The 25,809-nt window shown below is 41.7% G+C and overlaps 1 protein-coding gene across 6 annotated transcripts in view; it reads right to left on the bottom strand.

The window, feature by feature from the left end:
* Positions 1–25,809, bottom strand: part of SLC39A10 (solute carrier family 39 member 10) — a 136,733-nt gene that overhangs the window by 42,184 nt on the left and 68,740 nt on the right. Inside the window, exons 1-2 of one of the 6 annotated variants that reach the window (XM_038585211.1) lie at positions 24,675–24,818; positions 22,980–23,091 (exon numbers count right to left, since the gene is read on the bottom strand). The exons of 2 other annotated variants lie outside the window; for them this stretch is intronic. The gene's annotated coding sequence lies outside the window, so the exon portion shown is untranslated. Of the gene's footprint in view, positions 1–15,512; positions 15,600–18,862; positions 18,998–22,979; positions 23,092–24,674; positions 24,819–25,809 lie in introns of those variants that run through there. 3 more of the 6 variants (XM_038585212.1, XM_038585210.1, XM_038585214.1) reach the window with 3 other exon arrangements.

Below are 25,809 nucleotides of genomic sequence, written 5' to 3'. Positions count from 1 at the left end.
TATTTAAAAAGGAGGGGTGGGATGGGCAGCCCAGGTGGCTCAGCGACTTAGCACCACCTTCAGCCCAGGGCGTGATCCTGGAGACCCGGGATTGAGTCCCATGTCAGGCTCCCTACATGGAGCCTGCTTCTCCCTCTGCCTGTGTCTCTCATGAATAAATAAATAAATAATCTTTAAAAAAGGGGTAGGGGGTGGGGAGCAAGCCACAGATTGAGAAAATATTATCACAACATTACCAGTCAATCTATGTAAGGAATTTCTACAAGGCAATATGAAAATTATGAGACAATTCAACAGAAAAGTGGGTAGGAAGTCTGAACAGGCACTTCATAAGAAAATAGCCAAATTACTAAGCATGTGAAAAGAGTCCCAACCTCAATAGTTATCAGAGAAATATAACTTAAAATCATGGTTAGGTACTACTATATATCTACCAGAATGAGTAAGATAACAAAAGATGTAGATTAAGAATATGAAGTTAACTAGAATTTGAATGCACTGTTGGTGGGACTGACCATACATTGGTATTTTTGAAAAAATGTTTGACAGGATCTCCCAAAGTTGAACATAAAAGCATATCCACTCACACAGCAACTCTAATCCTAGGTATGTGTTCGACAGAAATGCATGCACAGTGATACCAAAAGAGATGAACGTAAGAATTAACACAATCATCATTCATCATAGCTTAAAACGTTCATCAGCTAATGGACAAACAGAATAATCTCACAGTGGAATACTACACAGGAATGAAAACGAAATTATGGCTCCACATATCAACACAAATCTCTCAGACTGTGCAAAAGATGGCAAACATTAAAGAGAACACCACAGACAAGCATATAGAAGCCATATATACTTATATAAAGTTAAAAGTAGGTAAAATTTAACCAAGATAACAATGACTTTTTTTTTTTTTTTAAAGATTTTACTTTTAAATAATCTCTACACCCAACATGGGACTTGAACTCACAACTGGGAGATCAAGAGTCACAAGCTCTTCAACTGAGCTACCCAGGTATCCCAATGATGACTTTTTTGAAAGGAAGGTAGAAGGTAATAATTGGGTTGGAAAGTCAAGTAACATTCTCTTTTATGAGTAATAGTTACACAAATACAACTACTTTGTGATAATGCATTGTATTTATACTCTGCATACTTTTCTGTATACATACTGTATTTCAGTGAAAAAGTTTTTTTAAAATAAAGTTTTCTTTCAATGAAAAGTTAGAAAACGTAATTAACAATCATAAGGCTCCTAGAAATAAACAGAACAAGACTATTAATAAAAAGAAATGTGTAAGATATTATTGAAAGGCAGTAAAGAACAACAAAAACTAGAGAGATACATCACCTATATGGAGGAGATATAAGGTATGTAAATTCTTTCCAAGTGTACATACAAATTTAATTCACTGTCAGTTAAAATCCTAGTACTATTTGTTTCTGGTAAGATTGCACAAGCTTATCCAAAAATTCATATGAGGAGCAAAATCCCAAAGACAAAAAAAAAAAAAAAATCAAGAGATAAATTAGTAAGGTAATAAAGACTTCTTTATTTATGAAGTTACACAAACTACAGTAACACAGGACTGGCACAAAAACAGAAAAGAATTCAGAAAGAAAATCAATAATACCGATTGTGAATAAGTTAGATGTTCTTCTCCCACCATACACAAAAATTAACTCTAAAATGAATAAAGACATACATGTGAAGAGTAAAATTCTTTACAAGTTTTAGAAGAAAATTTAGGAGACTATCATGACTTTAGGGAAAAGATTTTTCAGGTAAGACACAGAAAGTACAAACCTTAAAGTTTTAATTAAATTATTTAAATATTACTCTACAATAAATGACACCATAGACAAAGCATAGGACAAGCCACACACTAGAAAATCTTTGCAATGTGCATATGCAAGCAATGCATATCAAAGATCAGTACCCAGAATATATAAAACATATTGGTCAATATGGGGAAAAAAAAAAAAACTCTAATACTGCACAGCCAACTCTACAAATGATATAAAGAGGACAGGGGCTCCTGGGTGGCTCAGCTGGTTGAGTGCCCAATTCTTGGTTTCTGCTCAGGTGGTGATCTCAGGGTTGTGAGACTGGGCTCCATTTTTAACAAGGAGTCTGCTTCTCTCTCTCCCTTTGCCTTTCCGCCTCACCCACTCAGGAGCTTTCCCTCTTCTACTATCTAAAGTTATTAAATAAATATCTTAAAAAAAAAAAAAGCTGGTTGAAAAGCAACATAATTACTAATCTAGATAATGCACTAAAACATTAACAGACAAAATTATTATCTGACAACATGTGTTACGCGAAGATCTAACGAAGGGAAATAGAAACTATTATACACTGCTGATGGGAGTTTATATTATAGGTACAATCATTTTGGGAAGCAACTTGACATCTACTAAATGTGAATGTGAACATACTCTATAGCCCCAAAATTCCACTTCTATCAATCCATCTATCCTAGAGAAACTCTTACACTCACAGGAGACAAACTCAAGAATGTTAATTGCAGTCTTGTTTTGGGGGGGGGGTTCTTAAATGTTAACTACCTTATAATGGGATATTTTGGTTGTAATAACGGAACACCAGAAAAGAATTTCACATTAAAAAAAGCTGGCAGAAATGGGTGGTTCCAAGATAGTTGCATGATCAAAAACCCAAGTTCTCAGATTTGTCCCCTCAGAGTCTCAAAGAACTGCTATTGCTACAACCATTCCATCCTTGCACAACTATATCCAAAGCTGGAGGATTTCTCTTCATACCTCTTCTTACCCAAGGAGAAAAATATTTCCCCAAAGTCTTAGATTTCCCTTCACATATATTAGACCAGGACTGTACTACATACCCAAGCCAAAACCAATCACTGGTAAAGGAATAAATTACTGTGACTTAGACAAATAGATATTTATTCCCTTGGGAATGGAAAAATGTTCTCTCCCCTACATACATGAGAGGAAGTACTCACAGAACATGGCGGCTTCAAAGCAAGAAAAAGGAGGTAAATAAGGAATGGCAGTCAATTATGTAATAATTAGTGCCTGCCACAAACCTATAATGCCCAAGAGTGGAAGAATGGATAAAATAAATGTGCTATATTTATGTAATTAAAAATTACACTGGAATGATAAATGTAGGACTATGAAGGAATATGTAACATGCACAAATCTCAGAAACAATTTAAAACAAAAAGGTACATGTCCTATCACTTGAACACAATAAAAAAATATGCAAAACATCTTACTTTTGGGGTATATATATCGATAGGTAGCAAGAACCTAACGTAGGGATGATTACATTCTGGACTGGTTACCTCTCAGTAAGAGGAGAGTCAGATGACGGAGGGTGGTATACACATATAACTGCATCTGCAGGGTTTTATTTCTTAAAAAGAGAGAGATCTGAAGCATTGTGACAAAACGTTTAGTATTTATTAGAGCAGGATAATGGGATTCAGGTTATATTCTTCTACGTATTCTTTAGTTTGAAAAGATCACATAACCTCTATCCATGATTAATCAAAGTATGGTTGTAGGAGCAGCAGAAGCAGCATCACAGTCACCTTGGAACTTGTTAGAAATATAAATTCTTGCACCCCATCCAAACTCATTGAATCAGGAACTCTGTCAGTAGGTCTCGGCAATGTTTTATCCAGTCTGAATCAGACAGCCAACGTGTGAGAATTACAATCAATACAAGTAAATCAAACACTCTTATTTATTTAAAATGATATACTACAGTCAACTGAATCTTGGGATTCCTTGAAATAAAATAGGTAGAATTATATGTAACATACGTGGCTTAAGAATTATTAAAAGTAATAAATCTATAATGTTTTCTAATATTAAAAGCTACATTAAGTATGAGGCTTGGGTTTTTTAAATCCAAACACATCAGTTTCATATATAGCTTCATGGATAAAGTCACCATTTAAAATATATTAATTTTGCTTGTACAATAATGAAGATGAAAGAGCATGGGTAATTAAGACAATCACTACTAAGAGGGCAGTTACACTCCCTGCATTTTACTTTGACTTTCCACTAGAAGATGCTAGTGAAAAGAGACTATTCTTAGTGAATGTTGCTTCACTCATCTGATACGTTAAATGTCTTGTGGTTTATTCAGTGCTTATTATCTGTCAAATGAATAGGTACCAATGGTAGAAATAAAACATACATATATTTTCTCAGGCAACATCAAATAATTGACCCCATGTGTGGCCAAACAAGTTCTATGCTCAAAGTGCAGCAAAACCAATCACTGAGACACTGAGTATGCAGCAAGAAAAGGGTTTATCGGAGAAGCAGTCAGACAAGGAGACAAGGAGACGCGAGAGCAAGCCTCAATCTGCCTCCCCTAAGGAAGAGATTGACAAAGCTGTTTCAAGGCAAATAAAAAAGGTCTGGGTAAAAAGCTGCAGCTGCACTTATTAGTCCCGTTAACCTTTGGTCACTTGTATCAATCCCCACTGTCTTTTGATCATTCCTTTCTTGAGGGAATTGGGACCATGAACGCTCTAGTTACTTCTAGCTGAAAGGGGGAGAAGATCAGAGTTAGAAGACTTGAACTCTCTGCACTCATTTAGAAATATTCTTTAGTTCCAACATACAAACTGAAACTCAGCATTCTACATTAACTGAGATTTTTACACTCTAGTTCCCCTAGAAAAATATTCATATCCACATATAAAATGAAACCGAGGGATGCTCACAGCACTCCTGTTAGTTCAAGATGATCAATATTTTCATTCTGCAGAATCACTGAAGATTTCATTTGAAAGCAAGGAGTGTGGTTAACTGGATGACTTGATTAACCTGTCTCTAAGCTGATGGAGTGCATCAAATTAGACCAAAAGAAGTTATGAGGATTACTACTTGGATGCTGTGGTCATACTCTGAGCCAGGTTCAGAATGATATATTCAACAGTGAGAAAGACTGCCACCCCTGACCAATGTTGGCAAAATCCTAATGGTAGATTATCTTTTCAAGCTTGAGAGGTTGCAAACAATAGAAAAATGATTTCTTTGGACTAGCTCTCCTAAATAGTTTTAGGTCCATCAGAGGCTCACTGATCCAAGCAGGATTCTTTTTGAGGTTCTCCTTCCCGACAAGGGTATAGTAAACCTGTGGATTCTTGTGGAACCAGCTTCATCTGAGTGTGGTGAATCCATGGCTTAACTCCCTTTAGTTTCACTGAGGAATCATGGTCAATAGCACCACAGAAGGTCCTGTCCAACAAGGCTGGAGTTGGTCCTCTGTATGCTTGCTCTTCCAGGCCTTAAATAAGACCAAGTCTAGGACCAGGAAGTGTAAGGGCACACCTGTGGGGTACAAATCAAGCTGCTGGAAGCAAACTTATTACAGCAGTTAAGAATTTCCACAAGATTGAACATACCTGATAGTATCCAATTCCCTAACGTGAGCCCTGTTAGAAACTCCCAAGTCCTAAAAAGCGTGGAGAAAGGGTCTTCCATAGAATACTTCTTAGGAGCTTAAACCACGCTTATTGTTAGGGGTCACTTACTCAGAGCAGGGCAACTAGCAAGGTTTTTTTCCCCCCCATGTTAAACTGGTTTCTTTACAAATCTTTACCAAAGTTCTTCTAAGTATATGGTTCATTTTTTCATTTTCCCAGTTGATTGAGGTCTGCATGAAGCACGTAATTGTCACTGCATGCCCAACACACGGGACACTGCTTTTGTGACTTTCACCGTAAATACTGCACCACTGTCACTCTGAATTGTTAGCAGCAATCCAAGCTCAGAAATGACTTTGTTTAAAGTGTTTTGACAACTTCTGATACCTTCTCTGAATGGCATGGAAGAGCTTCAACTCAACTTGTAAAAGGTGTTTACAAATACTAGCAAATAGGGACACTTGGGTGGCTCAGCAGTTGAATGCCTCCCTTAAGCCCAAGGCATGATCGTGGAGTCCCCGGATCACATCCCACATCGGGCTCCCTGCATGGAGCCTGCTTCTCTCTCTGCAACTCTCATGAATAAATAAAATCTTAAAAAAAAAAATACTAGCAAATATTGAAAATTACCCATTGTGTGTAGCATCATGGTAAAGTCCACCTGCCAGTCTTCAACAGGTTTGGGGCCTCTTAAGTGGTATGCCTTTTAGAACTGGTGGGAGTCCAGTCTTAGGATTGTTTTTCGCACAAACATCACATTTTTTCACTGTTTTTTGACAGGTCTCTGAAGATTGGGACCCACAATATACTTCTAGATCCACTGGAGAGTAACATCTCACCCATCTGGGGTGCTCTGGTAAATACAACTACAAGATGTTCTGGGATAAGGATTATCCCTTGTTCATTATATTTCCAGCTGGCTCTAGGTAGTGCCAGTAACGTGTCCAAAACTCCATTCTTCAGTTCTTCTTAGGTTTTCAACAGAATACTGGTGAGTTAAGTCTTTGGTACTAAAGCCATTACAGAGGGTTTTGGAGTCTCTGTATGGGCCACTAACTGTGGCTTAATGTCCCTGCCTATTCCCTTAGGCAATTGAGCAATCTGATTTCTGGTAATGTCGGCAATGAATACTAACTGATGGGTCATGTATCTAGCTCTTCTTTATTCTTGATCCATAAAATTGCTTCTGTGAATATCTCAAGGTCTGGATTTTCCAATGGCAGATCCATCAAATGAAGACAGGTGGAATGAACTTGTTCAATTATCTGTATGTCTCTGGTGATCTGAGTGGCCAATACAGCAACAGGCATGAAGATTGTCTAAAACAAAAATGGGCCATTGTGGCAATTTTCTCTGAAGTTTACCTCAAGGTGTCAGCTCCAGCTTGCAGGGCTTCAGGAAAAAAGGAAGTTTTAGTTCTCAATGATTTTTCTCCTTTTCTCTGGACTTGGGATAAGAAAGTTTATCCCAAGTTTGGAGAAGTCTTAGCCAGATATTTGAGAAAACCAGAATTCAGGATACAGACTAGTTTTATTGAAAAACAACTAACACTTAGATCCCAGTTCTGATGAATTGTCTTTAACATCCACCAATGTGTACTACTGAAACATAACTTCTAAAATCACCTTCATTTCCACCAAAAATAATGCAGTTTTCCCAATAGTTCTGGAAATTCTTGGTTTTATGATTTTAGAGGTATCAGATATCTGTCATTACCATGTAATTGACAAGGAAATTCTGTGATACACCCTTCAATTAGAAGTGATGACATCATCAGGATATAGCAAAACCTTAGGAGTTTTATATAATTTCTGAAACAGCTATTGCATTCACCTATACAACCTAAGAAAGTCTATCATTACTTATTTGACAATGCTTCCCATGTAATTTGATATACCAAAAAGTCAGCCTCATTAGTCAAAAAGACTACTTAGAAGGTGAAGTTGGGAAGTCTGTCAGAAATATCAGGCTTTATTTTTTATTTTTTATTTTTTTTAAATATCAGGTTTTAAAGAACATGCTTAAATAGCATTATAGATTGTGACAAAACTTAGTATTTAATGGATCTATTTAGCCAAGGTGGCAATAAGAGATTCTAAAGGCAAGTACAGAGAGTTTTTTCTAGGCAGATTAAAGATAAAGAAGGGCAGCCCCGGTGGCTCAGGGGTTTAGCACCACCTTCGGCCGGGGGTGTGATCCTGGGGCCCCGAGATCGAGTCCCACATCAGGCTCCCTGCATGGAGCCTGCCCCTCTCTCTGCCTGTGTCTCTGTCTCTAGAGCTCTCTGTGTCTGTCGTGAATAAATAAATAAAATCATTAAAAAAAAAAAGAAAACATTTGGTTAGAATTTAGACAAATAATCTAAGAAAAATATTATTTTTAACAGAAAAACCAAATTCCAATCTTATACTAGGGTATTTCTAATATTAAGACTCATTCATTCCAATAAAATAAATTTAGGGCAGCCCTGGCAGCTCAGCAGTTTAGCGCTGCCTTCAGCCCAGGGTGTGATCCTGGAGACCCAGGATCAGGTCCCATGTCAGGCTCCCTACATGGAGCCTGCTTCTCCCTCTCTCTCCTCTCTGTGTATTCTCATGAATAAATAAAATATTTAAAAAAAAATTTAAAAATTTTTGCAGTCCCTCCTTATATTCCTATCACCCCCCCCCCCCCCCCCACCGTTGATATACACTTAGTGAGACAAGGACACGCAGGACACTGCATGGACTGGAGTTCTTGTGGATAATGGGATATGCTGATCAGAATCTCCATCAGGAAAGAAGGCTCTCAGCTGCAGGAACCTCTCAAAGGCTATCAGGATTGCCTTGCCTGAAGACAGCTGCCCTGCTAAGAGCATGCTCTCTTCCCAGGTGGTCACATCCATTGATTGTTCAATATGAGGATATACAAGTCCAGGCCTTTGGACACAATTCAGGATGGCTCTAAGGGCAATCCAACTTTTGGAACTTAGATATTAGCTAGGGCTTCTGCTGATACCGTATCAATGCTCAGCTCCTGCCTAATCTTGCTTTCCACTCTCCCTTTCCTTTCCCAGGTGTTGACCACGCCCCTAAGAAACTTTTTTTACATACTAATCTCCATAATCTTAATCCCAACTGTGCACAAAATTCCTTTCCGAAGATTCCCTTCCCACAAACTTTCTTCCTTTTTACATTCAGACTGTATCCTAGGATTTTCCTCTTTAAATAATGAGTCTCACTTTCTTTTCATACAGAACTGTTTCCAGTAGTCTTAATTACATTAGAATTATTTCAAAGTTTTTTTTTTTCCTTTTTTAACAAATTTTGCAACAGAAATAACATGAGCCTACCTCACTTCTGGTAAACACAGGCAGAACAAAAAGTTCTATATCTAATGCTGACAACCTATTTTAACATCATTTAACAACCTTAAATTATCTTTAATACTGAATTTTTCCCCAGATCACGTAGACTTGAAAACACGTGGGTTAGTTTCCATTTTGGGGTTTTAGAATGCCCAATTCTTAGAAGCACTTGCCCAAGAATCATCTAACCAGAGCTCTTTTACAAATTAATTAAAACCATCTGGAGGGATAAAAATAACCTCACATTAACTTTTGTAGATACACAAATATATAAATAAGATACAAACAAAATCCTCATTAAAGGCCCTTTTATAAAACCTAGGGGTGCCTAGCTGGCTCCCTTGTAGAGCATGCCTACCCCCCTTAATCTCAGGGTTGTGAGTTGGATCTCCACGTTGGGTTTAGAGACTACTTAAAAAAATAAGTCTCATTGCAAGATAGTATTATAATTTATGGATCTGTTTATCACTTTTCTCTGAGGTCTAATAAATATTGTGGCCAAGCAGTGTTACAAAAACAGGATTTTTTTTTTTCCTTTTCATGGATTCATAACTAAACATTGCCCAATTTTGGAGAATACAGCCCAAAGGCCTGCATGTGGCAATCATACTGTCATTTCCCAATTAGAACATAGCCAGTTTTGTCCAAAGATACCAAAAGCTGCAGCAACAATTAAACCAAATGAAGTCCATCATACCTCTGTGAGCACTGGTTCCTCCCTGAAAGTTGAGGCCTCACCAACTGAACCAAATGACTTCCAATCAGCCTTTCCTTAAACAAGAAGGCTAAGAGAACCCATACCCCCCATTCAGAGGTAATCAAATGGGAGAAAGAAATCTAAGAGAACCAAACCAAATGGAAGGAAGAAATAAGCTCACAGGCTGAGCATGGCACATTAAGCACTTACCAAGAGACACCTGTCCAAACCAAAAACAGGTTCCTTGCCACAAGAGTTAAATTAAGCACCAAAAGTCGATGGTACCCTGTAGAAATAGGGCTCTGGGGACGGTCCCTAGGACACAGATGCTAGGCAGCACTAGACTCCCATTACTGACTGAGGGCCAACAAACCACAGGCAAAGAACTCCTGGTTGGCTCACCAAATACATAACTGAACCCAAGTTTGTATGCCAGACATGCAGCAAAGCCAATCGCTGAGACATCAAGTATGCAGCAAGGAGAGGGTTTATTCAAGAGGCAAACAAGAAGAGCAAGCCTCAAATCTGCCTCCCCAAGGAGGAGAATCAGGGATATTTAAAGGCAAACAAAACAAACAAAAAGGGTCTGCAGTGTGCTTGTTGGTCTCATTAACCCTCTGGTTACCAACTTCACACGAAACACAAAAAACTGTGAGTGGTCTATAGGAGATTTAAATGGTCATTTGTCATGTTTTAAATGTAAGGCACTCAAATTAGATTATTCCAAGAATTCTAAATATCCTGATTCCTCTAATTATTCATATCCAAGAGTACTGCAGGAATGCAAATACATGAGTGACATCATAGGTATAATTTTAAACATATGTTAAATGTTTTTTCTCTAAGTAAATCATTCATAAACTTTGCAACTTCAGTTCGGAACTTCCATACAAATGTGCTTGAGAGTCATTTGGATGAAGTATGCATTAGTCAGAGTGGACTAAGCAGCTACTGCAAAGATCTCTTGCAGAAGTGCAGTGGCTTAAACAATCAAGTTTATTTCTCTCTCTCAAACAGTCCAAGATGACTGCTCTAGGTCTGGGAATAGCTCTGCCTCAGTCAGAGATACATCAGCCTTACACGGGTGCTATCCCAATCAGCTGTAAAACAAAAAATCAAAATCCAGGTACAGAAATTTCTTTGAAGCAGACATTGCATGCATCGCTTCTCACATTCCAATAGCAAGAACTTAGTCACATGGCCTCAATCAGCTACAAGGATATCGGGAAATACAGCCTCAACCACAACTTGAGTTTCTCGAGCATTCCATGAAGTTAAGGATCCTATTCTAACCATAGCACAAAGAGGATTCTTGGGGTTGAGAGTGGGGGGAGAGGCAGGGGGAGAAGAGGGAAAGGAAAAAATCTCATGAAGACCCCACACTGAGCACTAAACCCAACATGGGCTTGATCTTATGACCCTGAGATCATTACCTGAGCTGAAATCAAGAGTCAGATGCTTAAGAGACTGAGCCACTCAGGCATCCCCAGACAAAATAATTTTTAATCCTTGAAGAATAGTATTTCAGGGGTGCCCGGCTGGCTAGGTTGGTGGAACATGCAACTCTTGATCTGGGGGTTGTGAGTTCAAGCCCCAGGTTGGGTACAGAGATTACTTAAAAATAAAATTAAAAAAATATATATATAGTATATAGATATTTCAACTTTCAATTAGTAAAATCAGCAATATGTACCTTCTACAAACAGACCTATATTTAACCATCTCCAAAGACAAATGTATTTTTTAACTTTTTATTTTAAAATAATTTAAGATATGGGGCACCTGGGTAGCTCAATGGGTTCGTTACTGGTTTGGGCACAGGTCATGATCTCACGGTCGTAAGATCCAGCTCTGTGCCAGGCTCTGCTCAGAGTGTGGAACCTGTTTGGGATTCTCTCTCCCCTCTCCCCCTGCCTTCCTCCACACCTCACCGCCACTCACACTCTCTCTCTAAAAAAATTTAAATATTTCTTAAAAATTAAAAAAATAATTTAAGGGCAGCCCAGGTGGCTCAGTGGTTTAGTGCCACCTTCAGCCCAGGGTGTGATCCTGGAGACCAGAGATCAAGTCCCACATTGGGCTCCCTGCATGGAGCCTGCTTCTCCTTCTGCCTGTGTCTCTGTCTCTCATGAATAAATAAATAAAATCTTTAAAAAATAATAAATAATTTAAGATATAAGTTGTAAAAACAGTTCAGTTTCCATGCACTTTTTACCCAATTTTCCCAAAGATGTTTAAATAATAACAGTACATTTTCAAAAGAAACTGATAACCCATATAACTACAGATCTAATTTCACCAGTTTTCATATGCACTTAAAAATACTGTAATAGAAAATCCATGTCTTAACCAGAAAGAAAAAAGTTATTATTGGTAACCAAAGGATCTTGCTTATTAACTAGATGATTACACTTAAAAGAAACAGAAGCAGAGTTGATAATCTCCATACCAAGTTCTTTTATAAAGGCTTATAAACATCTTTAATGGGCAGCCTGGGTGGCTCAGCGGTTTAGCGCCGCCTTCAGCCCAGGGCCTGATCCTGGAGACCAGGGATCAAGTCCCACGTCGGGCTCCCTGCATGGAGCCTGCTTCTCCCTCTGCCTGTGTCTCTGCCTGTGTGTGTTTCTTATGAACAAATAAAATCTTTAAAAGATAAATAAACATCTTTAATTGTAGGCTTCCTATGGTACTTTTTCCTGCATAAAGTGCCAAATTACAATTTTTTAAATTTTTAAATAAAATTAGACACCTATATCAAGAACAAACTGAAATATACACTAATTGCTAACATTACAAAATCTTTCTATATTTTATCTAAAGAAGATAGTTATTTCATACAGACAGAACCACAGAAAGTTTAAGATAAAAAGATATTTAAGTATACCAGGTAAATACTCTTATTTTATAAGTAGAAATCTAAGACCCAGAGAAGGTATACATGATTAAGGTGATACCTCAAGTTGTGGCAGTCCCCTGACTTGAATGTCTAAGACTCTTTCTACTACACCAGCATATCTGTATATCATAAAACCAGAACACTGTGAGATAATTACTAATTACTGATGTACTAATATCCAAAGTACACTACTAAAGGGAAAACAAACTGTCCCCTATTACTTAAGTTAATATTAAAAAACTCAATATGATTATCAATAAATGAATCAACAAAATGATTAACATAAAAAAGGTAACTAATAGACACTAAAATAATTCTATTTCCAACAACAGGTTGATGTTACTGGGAGGGTCAGTAGCATATCCTGTGTATAATCTATTCAACATTTGACTTAAAGAAAAAAAAAAAAAAAGACTTCAACTAGAGAGTATTTTTTAAAAGGAAAATGAAAATCAAATGAAAGGTCAGTAGCTTTTATCTCCGTTCTCTCATTCATACACACACACACACACACACACACATACACACACAGAATCATAGGAAAGATACTATCAACTACGTAGCAAGGTTTTTTTTTTTTTTTTTTTAAGATTTTATTTATTTGAGACAGAGGGAAAACACAAGTGAGGAGGAGGGTCAGAGGGTCAGAGGGGGAGAGAAGCAGATTCTGCTGAGCAGGGAGCCGGATGGAGGGCTTAATCCCAGGACCCCGAGAGATCATGACCTGAGCTCACTGAGCCACCCTGGTGCCCCACTAAGCAAGGTTTTAAAACTAAGCATTTCAATGCTCCAGACTGGTATTCTGAAGGCCAACAAAGGAGAGCAAAATCAAAAGAAAAAAAAAAAAAAAAAAAAACCACTAAAAGATGTTATCTGGATTATATGTCATGCTTTAAATACACTTAATGTGAAAATTCATTTAATAAATGTACACAGTATCCCAATTTCATAAAGAACTTCATTTTTTAAAAAGGTTTCATTATAGGACTTCTTTAAACATGGTAGAAATTGGTTCTATATTATGTCCTGAACCACATAAACTGGCATTTACACCACTGAATGACTTCATTAATCTTTCCCTATATTGGTAGTCAGATACCAATTTAGTTTCCCCACGTAATTCATCAGCGTACACACAGGATGAGACTGTTTGCATGCTGACAAAACACTATTCTAGGAACCCAAGACCTCAAAGATCTGGCTCTGCAACTCACTAGGAGTTGCTGTGCATATCACTTAACCTCTTTAAGTCTTATTACCACTTGTAACGTGGGGATATTAATCCCTGTCCTATTTCACAGTAATTATGATAATCATGTAAAATAACAAGTATTTTTTTTGAAGTGGAAAAAGCTTTAAACGTTTTTCCATTTTACTTATTACAATGTTATATGCTATTTAAGTGCAAGTTATTAATAGCAATAGAACCAGGATCCATTTTATTTTTTTAAAGATTTATTTATTTCAGACAGAGAGAGCCCATGAGGCCGGGGGGAGGCAGATGGAGAAGCAAATTCCTTGCCTGACACAGGGCTCAATCCCAGCACCTCTGGGTCATGACCTGAGCCAAAGGCAGCTGCTTAACTGACTGAGGAACCCAGGCGTCCCCTAGGACCTATTTATTTATTTATTTATTTATTTATTTATTTATTTATTTATTTTTAAAGATTTTATTTATTCACGACAGACATGGGGGGGGGGGCAGAGGCACAGGGAGAAGCAGGCTCCATGCCGGGAGCCCAATGCGGGACTCGATCCCAGGACCCTAGGATCGCGCCCTGGGTCAAAGGCAGGCGCTAAACCGCTGAGCCACCCAGGGATCCCCTAGGGCCCATTTTAAACCCAATTTCTGACACACCTGCTGAATACAGTATTTTGTACATAGTAAAGAACCAGGGATTAGAAACCTTGGTCTCTAATTCATCCCAGGCCTGTCACTGTTCCCAATCTACAAAGCAGGGGCATAGCACCTACATTTATCCATCAATTGAACTAATGTACATAAAGCCGCTCTGTAAAGCAAGTATATCACCCTAAGGTATTACTACTATTAGATATGGTTCTATGTATCTTTCACTTAACTTCCAAAAAGTATATATAACCGGGGGGGGGGGGGGGAAGGCAGTCTCTTTGTTTTGATTCCTCTGAAAAAGCATTAGCAAGAATATTCAAAAATGCACATTCAGCATTAGTACAACCAAGACCAATTCTAGATTACAAAAGGTACCCAATTCACTAGTATTTGAGAAGTAGAAAAGAATCATCACAACATACTAGTTTCACTGACATTATAAAACTTTTCAAGGCATAAGAGAAAAAAAAAAAAAACCTTTTCAAGGCATAAAATTATTTCAGTAATGAGTTCTCAGCAGAACAGCAGAATCTTCATTAGCTTCAAGGTTTGCTTTTCTTCATTACCTGACTTGACCAGATACCTAATTTACGAATGTCACAGTTTTAGTTTGGAATGCCAATGCAGCTCTTCCCAACAAGCAAGCACCATTCAATCTCTTCATATTTCCACTGAGATTCATACATACAAAAAGTTAGATGCATGCTCTACGTGAGCTTGGGTGGAATTCAGTGAAGCCCGTTTCATTAACTTTAACAGGAGAGAATGAAAACATCTGAGCCTAGACTCAAGTGTACCAAATCAAGCATCGGCATATCAAATCATCTTTATTGTATTTTAAACTTTCATGTGCAAAGCCTACACCTTCTCTTTGCATATCAAAACAACTAACTCAAGTCTCTATATTTTTGTTATGGGGAGCCTGGAACCATACTGTTGAAAGCCACCTATATTCCTGTGTCCGTTCTGCTACTTGTGAATACACAGAACATTTGACATTAGTAAGTGTAATGGCTCTTCTTAGTCACAAAATACCGTGATGCCTTTTGAAACTACTACAATGTTTATGACTTTAGGCTACCCTGTAAATAGACTTCAACCTCTTTTATACCAAATGCATTTAAACCTACATAAGATGCATCATGAAGAGGACTTAGTAGTGTTAATCTTAGGACTTGAATTAGGCACACATGCTTGACTGACTCATCACCACTGGCAGCTGACTTTAAGAATAGTCACTGCCACGCTCAAATTTTTATCAGTCCATTCATCATGACTCTAACCTTTGTGTCACTGTTACATGTCCCTGATTTTGCACCAGCTTGTCATTCAGAAGCACTGCCAGTTAATAGAATTCCTTTCCATGAGGACTGGGAAGGGAAAAAAAAAAAAAAAAAAAAAATCAAAGAATGTCCAGGGTAATCTTTTTATAAACATTTTAAAAACATTTTTACAGCATTTATAACATTTTTTGATGATGATGACAACACAAGCTACATCTTCCCCATCGTAGCAGCTTTCTGTGTGATTAATTTTAGGTGTCCTTGCAGTATTTTAAGCCATCAAGGTCCTCTTAATTGTTGAACAAAGTGATGATTCAGCTCTGTCACTTAACAGAATCTTACAAAAATGTAATTCAAATGCCAAACCTACTTAATTTTCAGTAGTGGGGCACCTGGATGGCTCAGTGGTCGAGAGTCTGCCTTTGACTCAGGTTGTGATCCTGGGGTCCTAGGATCGAGTCCCACCATCAGGCTCCTGGCCTGCTTCTCCCTTTATGTCTCTGCCTCTCTGTGTTTCTCATGAATAAATAAATAAAATCTTAAAAAAAAATTTTTTATAGCAAACTACCAATGTCATTACCAATTAGCAATCATCTTCATTATTAAGTTTAACAATGTCCAACATATAAGAAAACTATAAATTAGGGACGCCTGGGTGGCTCAGTAGCTGAGTGTCTGTCTTCACCCAGGTCTGGGGATCGAGTCCTATGTCAGGCTCCCTGCAAGAAGCCTGCTTCTCCCTCTGCCTGTGTCTCTGCTTGTCTCTCTCATGAATAAATAAAATCTTAAAAAAAAAAAAAAAACTAAACTATAAATTATTCCATAAATGGTCTTTTTAGGGCACATTTCCCTTTCTTATAGGAGCTACATTCAGGTACACAGAGCTGAGATTCTGTGATATATATGCACATAGAAAAATAAAAAGGAAAAGTAAGCATTAATGCCAGAAAAAAACAAAGTTGTGCAGGAAAGAAAAAAATAGTTTTATTATAATACCTGATATTGTAACATTTAGTCACAAAAATAGAACACTACATACTGTTCTAAACCAAAATTACACAATAATTGTACTGAAAAACAAGGGTATAGAAAGTGGGAGGAGATTTGTTGAGAGGAGGAAAAATGGTAAATCTTCATCTTTCATTTAACAAATAATGACTTAAATTGAAAATCAATAAGCAATAATGAATATACTGAAGACATGGCAGTGAAGAGCAAAATAATCAACTAATGAAACTAAAGGAGTTCCTGTCTTTCTAGGTAGAAAAACATGAAAGAAGGAAGACCAGGAGGACTGATTTTTCCTTTTCCCTAAAAACTTCATAGAACTAAAAAAAATAACAAAAAAAACCTCCATGGAACTATTTAATCCTTTATATTCACGTACAACTCTGATTGAAAAAAACTAAAAACAGGCTTAAATAAACCAAGTTGCAATTACTCACTGGGGAAAAAGAAAAAGAAAAAAAAACTAAAAATAAAAGCCAGCAATTATAAATCTTAAGCTTTTGTTAAACAAAATCACATTTTGTCACATGTGGAAGTGAATTACTTACAGTTTCAAGATTTTCACAAATATTTGTATAGAGTTTTAATCACAATATGCAATCACTTTAATTTCAATTTGTGCTATTATTTTTGGTTACTTGCTTGGATAATTTCGAGATGTAGGAAAAGACTACAAAAAAATGTTAACGCTTTTCAGGTCTTCTTACATACTTTCAAATTGGTTTCTAAGGAAATTAAGTTTGGTTATGCTGCCACCAGCAGTATGATCATAGCATCCTCTTCAGTACTTGGTACTATTAATTTTGTAATAAAGATTTTGCCTTATCTTTATTTAGATGTTTATCATTATTATTTTGCCTCAATATTCTTACCAACATAGGTGAGCTTTTATATAACATGACTTTGTCATATTTTCTGCAAACACCACCTTCAGTTCTGTGCAGTGTCTTTTTATTTTGATTATAATATTTTCCCTTTCATGTATGTACAGAGGTTTTCATATACATGTAATGAAACATGATTTTTTTTGCAATTTCTTCTATGGTTTCTAAATTTAAGAACTTATTGCTCCCAATACTATTTTCTTCTTTAAAAAAAAAAAAAGAAATTTAAATTAACATGACTCCGATACATCTTCAAGTACTTGTAGTTAGGCAAAAATCTTCATAGGAAAAGCTGTACTGTTTTATAAGTTATAAATTAAATTACATATAATATTTACAATGAATTTATTATTATTTTTAAATATTTTATTTATTTATTCAGGAGAGACACAGAGGCAGAGACACAGGCAGAGGGAGAAGCAGGCTCCATGCAGGGAGCCCGACGTGGGACACGGTCCCGGGTCTCCAGGATCACGCCCTGGGCTGAAGGCGGTGCTAAACCGCTGAGCCACCCGGGCTGCCCTTACAGTGAATTTAAAGAGCACTTTTTGCCTAAAATCAGTGATTTGATTGGAACATACCTTTCTGATTTCCTTCCTCATTTTTTTAAATCGGTATGGTTACTTTCTTGGAGATAAACTTGCTGTTTACACTGGCTAAGTACATCAAATTATTCGCTCTATTTGAAAAAAACTAGAGTATACTAACTTAAAATCTTAAAAAGTGTGTTCCAAACATTTAACAAGTGATGAAGTCTGGACTAAAAAAGATACATTGGAATGGAAAACATGATCTCACTGCTTTATAATATATAATATAGACTATGTAATACCTAACTTTTCTCTATTTTGTTATATAATCCAAGTTTATATATGATCATATAATAGGGGATCCCTGAGTGGCTCAGGGGTTTAGCCCCTTTCTTCAGTCCAGGGTCTGATCCTGGAGCCCCGGGATCGAGTCCCGCATCGGGGTCCCTGCATGGAGCCTGCTTCTCCCTCTGCCTGTGTCTCTGCCTCTCTCTGAGTCTCTCATGAATAAATAAAATCTTTTAAAAAAATCGTATAATGAATATTAGAGTTAGATAGGATGTATTACTAATATATTTTACTGATTTCATTGTTTTATAATGTAATAACATATTATTCTATTTATCTTGATAAAGCATATAAAATCAATCGTTCACAGCCCCCTTCATCTAGAGGCTATGTTCCTCCATAACAGCATGAATATTTCTTCCCCTATAATCAAAATAGAGTAATAATTCATTCTAAGCAGAGGTGTACTGAGAGGTACAACACAGCTGTTCACAGGCCTGTAAACATGCAATCCGAAGTTCTTTATGAGAGGAGAGAAGAAAGAGGAGGGAAAGGAAGGGGAGGGGGGCAGGGGAGAAGGCATAAAAATAAACATGAAACATTTTCTGCTCTGAAGGAGGTACAAGGAAGACACCACCACCTTTTAAAGTAGAGAAGGTAAACTGTAAAAGATGCTCCGTAAGTATCAACAGTTGACAGACTGAGGCGTTAGTAACCCAAGGTTGAAGGCCACGGGCTTCATATTCCAGCGCCAAACACAATCAAGGTGCTATTCCTCCCATAGAGGGAAAATGGAAAGAGGAAGAAACAAAAAGCATCTATATTACTTAGGTTAAAAAAACAAAAACTGAGAACTCACATTATCACCCACAAATTTCTATTTCAATGTTTTTCTACTAGTTTTTAACTCATATAGGTTCTAAGAAAACTTAACTATTTTAAATACTAGCAACATATCAAATAGTTATAAAACATTAAGAACAGGATGCAGGGGTTGGCAGACTTTAAAAATCCAGTTACTGTTTTAGGTTTTGTGGGCCGTGCAGACTCTAAGGCCAACTACACAATTCTGCCGTCATGGCACAAAAGCAGCCATATACTATACTTAAGTGGACAAAGAGGCTGTTTTCCAATATTTAATTTACAAAAGCAGGCTGATTTGGTGCACTGTCCATAGCTTGCTGACCCTTGGCTTAATTTACATATTAAGTTGCAGACAACTGTAGGGGAAAAACCAGGATTTTAAAATTCAGAAACTCACAAAATTTATAAAGTGAATTCAGAAAAAAAAGCTTAAGTGAGGACACGGATATGGGTTTGTTTGTTTAATAGGACAATGGGATGCATACCTTTGTGATTTTGTTACTACAACTGAAGACCATTTATACTTTCTAACTTCTATATGAATGAAAATAAATCTAAAAACTGAAGTGATCAGTGACTGATGAGTCTTAAGATAATCACTCTAGGACTAAAAATAACTTTCATACATAGTTCATAGTAATTCTTATTGCTGGCCTTATGACATAATCTTACTATATTAGTAAGACAAAGATACTTCTTACAACATTCTGATTCACTCTTCTAATCCCCCAAAACCACTTTTCTGAATGGAGAAGATGATCCCCAAAAGTAGGGTACATATTATTAAGTGTAAACATGGCAGTTAGAAATGTTAATGGCAGCAAAAGTGTTATCCTCATATCTCCCTCTATTTCAGCAGTAAAATATTTGCAATATAATTATACGACATAATTATAAAATTAGGTAATTATAAAATCATCTACCACTAACTCTCAGTGAAAACAATTTAAATACTATTTGAGTAAGATTTTAGATTTTATCCTTATACTTAAAATCTGTAACCACGGCCACCCACCAGCACCCCATTCTGATAACAACTTTTAACATGAAAAATCAAGTATTAAAAATCTATTAAATATCCAATCCCTTTATCTAGCAATCAAATCTTATGTTCTGATAACAGAAAAATAAAATTTGACACTGCTATATATCATAGAATCAATGTATTGTTTTAACAACATTGTGTGGTCTCTTCAACATTTGGAAGTAAGTTCGATGCTATTGTTATTTAAAACTTCACAATTTGAGTCATAAATCGCCTTCATACCTAGTGAACACATTTTGCACGGCCAACTCACAGAACTTACAAAATTCATGAAAAAGAAAAAGACAGTTCAGCATATTGATAACTGGTCTAATGTGAAACCTGGGTTTATATGACTACATATTTTTAACAGGAAATCCTGTTAAATTCTCTAACATATACCTTTCCTCCTGTTTTGAAACTTGGCCTTTTACTGTCCTATCTCCACCCAAAACTCACTTGGAAAACTACAGAAGCTAAGAGCAACCAGAGTTAACCAATTCAAAATTACTACATCCATCGTATTAGTCAACTTACCAGTTGGAGGAAACCCCAAAGTAGTCTAGATATAATGTAGCACTACAGAATCTAATTTAAATAGATTTCGTTTCAGGAAAAGATGAAGGTGAAGGAAAAGCAAAGCTCAAGAAAACCTCAAGGGGAATCAAACACTAGGGGGCAGCATCGAGCCGCTGGGACCGCCTGGGCATTCCTCTACCAGGTAAACTTTAGGCCAAGGTTGGTATTTTTAATGAAAATTACATTATAATGAAAGACAATTTTATAGGGTTATAAAACTTAGTATAAAGGAAAAAGGATAGCTTTCTGCTTTGATCCCCAACACTTCTTTCCATGTCCTACTGTGTAGTTTCTCTTGCATATTGTGAATCTGTTTGGAAAACACCACTACCATGTTTAAGATGAACTGATTGATTGATTGAGAGTACGTTCGAGTGGAGGGGCAGCTGCAGAGAAACTCAAGCACACTCCCAGCTAAGCTCAGGGCCCTATTTGGGGCTCTATTCTCATCACCCCAAGATCATGACCTGAGACAAAACCAAGAGTCAGACACTCAACAAACTGAGCCTACCAGGGGCCTACCCCTTGTGTCCTTTTGATTAAAAAAAAAAAACTGTCCTTTCGATAAAAGCAACATCCCTGGCATTTCCATTGAGGTGAGCACTACAGAGACAAGGACTGACATTTTTATCCCACGTATTTCTTCGGGTTAATGCTACATTTAAGTTCTGTTAAACTTCATTTAGAAGGTTGACAGGCAAACTTTGCACATCCACTGAATAACGTCATGAGCACCGTGTGACAAAAAGTTGGGGAGTATGTGCTGCCTCAAGGATTTAGACAGGGAAAGCAAGATGTACATGTAGAATTTTAAGTTAAAAAATATGAGAAGCAGAAAAAAATTCTATGGATTATTACATGTAACAGAACAGTACCAAATAGGATAACTGCATCTCCGGCAACGGCCCAGTAGAGACCGTCAAACCTCAAGTTATCCGAGTTAAAGACAAAGTACTCCTTCAACCCTGATGAGAAACTGAAACATCTGTACGGAGAAAAGAAGGTAAAATGAACTAAAATTTTCTGCAGCCCTTTGTTTCATTATGTCATTCATAAAGATCGCAGTATGGGGATCCCTGGGTCGCGCAGCAGTTAAGCGGCTGCCTTGGGCCCAGGGCGCGATCCTGGAGACCCGGGATCGAGTCCCACATCGGGCCCCCTGCATGGAGCCTGCTTCTCCCTCTCCCTGTGTCCCTCCTTCTGTGTCTCATGAATAAATAAAATCTTTTAAAAATAAATAAATAATAAAGATGGCAGTAAAGCCATGAAGAGGGCTTTTTAGCACAAGTTCAGATAAAAGATTAAGGTAAAGCAACTTGCTCAAAGTAACCAAACTCGTTAATAAACGGGTCATAGTTTTGAACTCTGAGTCTCACCGCAAAACCCGAAGTCCTTTCCAGTATGTGACAGAGGTTGGAGAACAAGGTAAATTCTCTTTAGTTATATCCTAACTGTAACATCCCTTGCTGCTAACGCCTATATCCTACATTCTCCGTAAAGCAGCGAAAAACCGAAAAACCCATCCCCAGAGTGAATACTCAGTACCATACTCCAGGCCTCCCGAAAGTACTTCAAAATCAGGCGCTAGAAGAAGGGGGGGCTCTGTTGGCTTTTAGCTGGAGAACATCAACTGGTAACGGGAAGAACAAGTCCAGCTTATCACGCAACGTACTCTTCGTGTCAACCCTAGAAAGGTCCTCCCTGACCACTTCTCTTGAAGTAGCACCTATGTCATCCCTGCGCCAGCTTTCTTAACCACAGCCTGTGTGTGTATAAAACTGCAGGTTTTTGAATCTGGACTTAAAAAAAAAAACAACACATTTCTCCTCTCTGAAACTGTTCTTTCAGTTCCGAATGTAGGCAAAACCACGGTGACGTGCAGAAGCATCTAATACTTTTATCGGAAGAAATACTACAAATTAAACCCCTTGAAGACCATTTGGTCCTCACCAGTTTGAAATTAGGCATTTACCCCCAAAACTACTCGATACCTAATGCTCTGCTAAAGCACGGGTTATTCATTATTTTGATTTCAGCGTACCTGGCTGTATTCCTGCCTATCCTCCCCCCCCCCCCCCGGGGTACATCCTGTCTTCACACCACTTGTCAGGTCCCTAGTGCTCTCCCCCCAGAGTACTCGGGGTGTAGGGCCCGGGTTGCCTGGTACCGGCCCCCAAAGTCTGCAGCCAGTGCCCGACGCACAAAGCCGCCGAAACATGTAGGGCAGGAAGTCCTGAAACACAGAAGTCTTGACTTAAACGAGCGTTTCCGCTGCCCTGCCACGACCTACATTCTACAGCTCCAGCCTCCCCGGGGTTGGCTGCTCCTCAGGAAACCTGTCACGGGTTAGTTTTGCTCCAACTTGCAGACAAAACCAGAGTTTTCCCGGCAGCGAGCGATACCTTAAGTGAGAGTCAAGGAAAAAGAAAACAGAAACAACAACATGGCCTACTTAAAAAAAAAAAAAAAAAAAAAGTATGTGCTTTAATGTCACTCTGTGCTACTTGGAACAGGGGCTGGAGGCCGAGGCGGCTGCGGCTGCGGCTGGTACCCGGGGCTGGGGCCACGGGGCAGCTCCCACGAGCCCGGGAAGGACCGCGGGGACCACCCCAGGGTGGGGAGCACCACCCCCAGGACGGCGGGGGGGACCCTAGGATAGCGGGGGGGACCCCGGGACGGCAAGGACCACCCCCAGGACGGCGGGGGGGACCCCAGGATAGCGGGGGGGACCCCGGGACGGCGAGGACCACCCCAGGGTGGGGAGCACCACCCCCAGGACGGCGGGGGGACCCTAGGATAGCGGGGGGGACCCCGGGACGGCAAGGACCACCCCCAGGACGGCGGGGGGGACCCCGGGACGGCGAGGACCACCCCAGGGTGGGGAGCACCACCCCCAGGACGGCGGGGGGACCCTAGGATAGCAGGTGACACCCCGGGATGGCAGGGGGAGACCCCGGGACGGCAGGGACCCTCCCAGGACGGCAAGGACCACCCCCAGGATGGCGGGGGAAACTCCAGGATGGCAAGGGGGACCCCAGGACGGTGGGGGATCCCCCAGGATGGGGAGCACCACCCCCAGGACGGCGGGGACCCCCCAGCATGCGGAGGAGCACCCCCAGGACGGCGGGGGAAGGACCCTAGGAGAGCGGGGGGGACCCCAGGACGGTGGGGGATCCCCAGGATGGGGAGGACCACCCCTAGGACGGCAGGTGGGACCCCGGGATGGGGAGGAGCACCCCCAGGACGGCGGGGGAAGGACCCTAGGAGAGCGGGGAGGGGGGAGACCCCGGGACGGCAGGGACCCCTCCCGGCACAGCAAGGGGGAGACCCCAAGACGGTAGGGACCCCCCAGGATGGCGGGGGGACCCCAGGACGGCAGGGACTCCCCCAGGTGGCGAGGACCACCCCCAGGACGGCGGGGGGGACCCCGGGATGGGAGGAGCACCCCCAGGACGGCGAGCCCCCCTCCCCCGCCGGACGCGCGCCGCCTGGGCCGCAGGGCCCTGAGGAACAAAGCCGGCGCCCCCCGCCCCGGCCCCCTCCCCGCCCCGGCCCGGCCCCCCCCGCCCCGCGGCCGGCAGCAGAGGTCCACGCGGCCTCCCGCTCGCAGCCCGGCGGCCCGTCCGTTAGGCTCCCGGGGCCGGCGCCCCCCGCACCGCGGGCCGGGGAGGTCGGGCGGGGTCACCGCGGGGCCCCCCGCACCCCCACCCCCACCCCCGACCCCCGGCCCCCGGCCCGCTCCGCTGCGCTCGGCGAGGCGGCGGCCCCCGCGCGGACCGAGGCTGCGGCCGCCCAGGCCCGCGGCGCCCCCCGCGCAGCCCCCCGCGCGCTCCGCCCGCCGCCGCCGCCGAGCCCGGGCCCGACCCCCGCGCCCCCCCCCCCCCGCCGCCGCCGCCGCCGCCGCCGCCCCGGGCTCGCAGCCTCGGCCGCGCACGGGCCCGGTTCTGGGGGAGGGAACGTAAACAAATCGGGGTTTTATAGTCACCTCGCACTCGAGTGCCGTGTGCATCTCCTCTCCGCTCGGTACCAGCCCGGCTGCACCGAGCCGCCTATTCACCAAGGCCGCCTGCGCCAAGTGCGCCGCCGAGGCCCGCGCGCCAGGCCCCGCGCTACGCCGCCGGCGTACCGGCCCCCGCCGGCCCCCGCGCAGCCGCACCCGGGCCCCGGGCGCTACGCTGCGGGCGTACACGCCCCCGCCGGGCCCCGCCTCGGGCTACGCGAGCTGCGCAGGGGCCGCCGCGCCGCAGCCCGCGCCAGTCTACGCAAACGGCGCAACGCCCCGGCTCCGCGCGAGTTTTGTTCCAAGAAAGGCCGCGGGGGGGGGGGGGGGGGGGGGGGGGGGGGGCGGCCTCCGGCGCATGCGCGCGCCGCGCTCTCCGCTCGCCCCCGCCCCCGGCCGGCTGCGAGGTGCGCGCGCTGCGGGAGCCCCGGGCCGCCAGCGGTGCGGCCCCTCCCCTCGGCCCGGGACCCTCTCGGCCCCTTAGGGCCCGGCAGCGGGCGCGAGCCGCAAGGGCTTCCGTGCAGGCCCCGCCAGCCCGGGAAGCCGAGTCCGGAGAGCCCGGCGCGCGCCCAGGGCGGCTCCCGACACGCTGGCAACCTGCGCACGTGTCCCCTCCGCCGCCTCCCGCCCCGTTCACCGACCCTTTCAGAACACCCAGCGGCTGAGCCTCCGGATGGAGCCCGGCCGCCCCCGGCGCCCCCCGCACCTGCACCTGCACCTGCACCCGCCCCGCCTCCCCCTGTTCCCCGGGCACTTCGCGATCCGTGCATTCCTAACCAGGTGGCTCTGCACACCTGCCCCCGCCCCGCGCTCAGCTCCTCCCCCCGGGAGGCCTCTGTGCACCGTGCCGAGGCCGCCAGGCCCTGCATCCCCACTTCTAACGGAGGGAGTTCTGGGGGCGCCAGCGGAGGGCACAGCCCCGGGACCCACGAGCTTCACGGGGCGTCAGGTGCCTCCGGGGGGTCTCGCGTGTACGTGCGCTTGCTGCTCACAGCGCAGTGAGCTGGAGGTGGCTAACCCCCCACCCCCGGGAAACTGAGGCACAGGAAGTTAAGGAACTGGCTTCAGATCACAGAACAGATAGGAGATCTGGGATCCAACCCCAGTTAGTAAGGCCGCA

The sequence above is a fragment of the Canis lupus genome, chromosome 37 (genome assembly GCF_011100685.1).
Source record: "Canis lupus familiaris isolate Mischka breed German Shepherd chromosome 37, alternate assembly UU_Cfam_GSD_1.0, whole genome shotgun sequence".
Classification (NCBI taxonomy): Eukaryota; Metazoa; Chordata; class Mammalia; order Carnivora; family Canidae; genus Canis; species Canis lupus.
The sequence above is the reverse complement of the archived record's forward strand: the minus strand, read 5'-3'. Positions and strand labels throughout refer to the sequence as shown.